Source organism: Myotis davidii, unplaced genomic scaffold, assembly GCF_000327345.1.
Source record: "Myotis davidii unplaced genomic scaffold, ASM32734v1 scaffold1, whole genome shotgun sequence".
Classification (NCBI taxonomy): Eukaryota; Metazoa; Chordata; class Mammalia; order Chiroptera; family Vespertilionidae; genus Myotis; species Myotis davidii.
The window spans coordinates 2,313,734-2,316,998 of record NW_006294681.1 but is presented as its reverse complement, the minus strand read 5'-3'; positions in this window follow the sequence as shown (position 1 = coordinate 2,316,998).

Here is a 3,265-nt window from a genome sequence, read left to right as displayed (position 1 = left end):
GGACTCATCAGAGTGCTGATTAGTATACTAAATTAATCCAGCACAAATAGTATCCAGAGCAAGGGAGCAGGCTTTCAAAGTTGTTTACGAATCTTTCCTTTTCTCAGTCACATCGAATGTTTCACACATATATGCATATATATATATATATATCCACACATATATGCATATGTTCTGAAGAAGAGTCGCAACCTGCGGCATAAGGGCCGATTACATACAGCTGATGAGTGTCTTAGTTGTCCTCTGCCCACCATTCCTTTCCTCAAAGATCTGTCCCAATAAAAGTCAGTGCTTGCTAAAACGTTGAAATGTAATATTATTTTTTGGCAGGGGTTTAAGATGACCCACCGTCATACAATTTCATTCAACAAGTATTTCCGAAGTTTCCTTTTGTTCTGTTGTTTTCAGAGAGTGAGTGACGGTGACCAGAGACCCCTGGAAACCAAGCCACTCCACTCGCATGGTGGGTGGCGCATTTCAGACTCAAAAGACCCAGAATTCAATTCCCAGCTTCTTTATCAGCTTCGATTTGAGCAAAGTCATCAACCCTTTGGGCCTCGATTTCCTTGCCTATCAAACATGTCTCGGCACAAACGAGGCATACAAATATTTGCTGAAGTCACCCATGCACCACATTTGTGTTGACTGGGTCAGAACGAGTGCACTGGCCTCCTCACCTCCAATTCCCGGCTCTCTGCATGAGCCTAACCTGCCAGCAAGATTGCCAGAGCTACCAGGGTTTCTCCTCTCCCTTAACAGGCCTGTCCAAAGCTAGCTGCATTCTAAATTACAGGTCTGTGGCCAAATGCTGATCAGAGACAAGAATCACAGCTTTTAAATTTGGATGTATCTCACCCCTGCGTCTTCTTCAACAAAGCTCCCATTACTCCTCCTCGACAAATCTTGATCACACATATCCACACGTCCTAAAGCTAACCTTTCCCTTCGTCTTCTGTAACAGTTTAGTACAGTTATTTCAATAAGACGTCTTCACTCCTCGGTTTCACATAATGGCATACTGATTATTCTACATAGGGTGATTAGGATGTCTCTGAAATAACACTGAATCTATCACAACACTTCTTAAGGAACAAGAAATCCTGAATTCTAAGTAACTATCACTTAAAATGTCAAGTCACTTTTTAGGATGGGAAATGTTTATGCAGCTCAAAAATAATTTAATGTGCACAGAGCAAATCATGTTTTCAAAGCCCTAGTAAAGACAACTTAACTATTTTCAGTTAAAAGCTGCTGGGACAAGCAGGAATCACACAGAGCAGGTTGCTCAGCCACCAGGAAGGACATATTCACCACAACCTTCTTCAGATGTAACCGTGAAAGATGATAAAAACAAAGAAAGGGCCTCCTGGCAGGAAGAGAGCCAAGAGCAATGGAGAACACCGTATTGGAGGCTGCTCTGAAGGCACAGAACTGGACCCAGTTGAGGAACACTCCCTTATACCTGGCGACATCTTCTCACAGGATTTCAGAATTACAATGGATTAGTGATTGTTATGTGCCTCCCGTTCTTGTTCTGCCAAATGTTTTGGCATTTAACCTCTCCCTCGCCCACCAGTGTATGTTAGGTATGTAGTGGTGCACGCATGAGCACAGGGCATGGGCAGACAACTTGTCTTTTTAGTTTGTAAGTCTCCAAACTAAGAGTTGGCTTTGGAACTGATGTTAATAATAAGATTCAGGACATTGAGCCTGATATTGGGATTACATGAGGCTTTGGGGAGTCTTAGCATGGAGGTGAATATATTTTATATGTGGGGGTGAATAATTGCGATCAACAAGGAAGGCTGTGATCTAATCAATTTCTTGTCTCAATTCCTTATGTCCTTTGGCAAGTGACTCTGCAGTACAGTAAAGAAAACAAAATATATATCTTGCTCCACTGACTTTTAGCTCAGCTGTATGTCATGTTTCAGGCCTCAGAAGCAGGTTGAAGGTGACAGTTGCTTTACTAGGCATGGCCTCTTACAGTCCTCTATTCTGCCATAAGTGGAACATACCCTGGGACATTGTGGGCTATCCCATTCCTTCTTTAGCTACACAGCCTCCACGTAAAACACACACACACACACACCTGTTGGGACGAGTAGCAACTCCTAGGTCCAAGCAAAGACCAAACGTCTAATGTGTGTCACACACACACACACACACACACACACCTGTTGGGACTAATAGCAACTCCTAGGTCCAAGCACAGACCAAACGTCTAATGTGTGCTCTGTGCTCTGAGGCTATTATTATCAGCCTGGCACCACTGGAGACCAGGAGAACCAACACCTATGTCCACTGAGTCCTGGGTTCTACAAAACCTACCAGGTGAGAATCCACCCCACCTCTCATGGACCAGCACTGACTACTTCCCTTCACTCACCAACCAGTAACCTGACAGCAGTGGCTCATCAGTCACCTGGAGGCTTGTCAAACACACTGCTGGCCCAGCCCAGAGTTTCTGATTCTGTAGGTCTGGATGGGGCCTGAGAATTTACATTTCTAGTAAGTTCCGGGGTGATATGATGCTGCAGGTCCTAGGGGCCACACATAACGAGAATCACTGCACTGCTGCACTAGCCATCCTTAATTCTCTCGGTCTGGAAGAAGAGAAAGGAGCTCTTACTTCTACTAATTCCCAGACCAACATTTCCTTACCACTTAAAAAGGGGGGGAAACACACACAAAACAATAATAACCTGTTCCTCTGAAGTCCATGTCATCCAATTTACTACCCCCCACCCTGCCTCATCACTGTCATCCACCACCTCCAGTGACCACCCCTTCCTCCCCACTCCCCCAGCGCCTGCCCCAGAAAAGTCTTCTTCACCTCAATTCCAACCATAACCATGTGTGGCCAACATGACAGGTCCTCTTTCCTTCATATTTCACCCCCAGTAGCCTTGTTCCCCTCCACTCTATACCCAACACTCATTCTTATACCTTACCATGGATCTTGCTATAAACCCACCTGATTCACCTTCCTGATCACAGCTGCATTCTTACTGAAATATCTCAGTAGCTATCCTCCTGGCTTAACCATCCTAATGGATTCTACAACCCTGCTAAGAAAGCTCAGCTTGCTTGGGTCCATATAAGGGCTACAGGACATCATGAGACACCCAAAACACAGTTATTTAAAACATAAACAAACTTTACATCTACATATAGCCTTCAAAGCACATGAGTAAGTTTTATCATTCCAAACCTCACATTAAATAGCCAGTATTACAGAAATAACAAAAGGCAACTCCGCAGA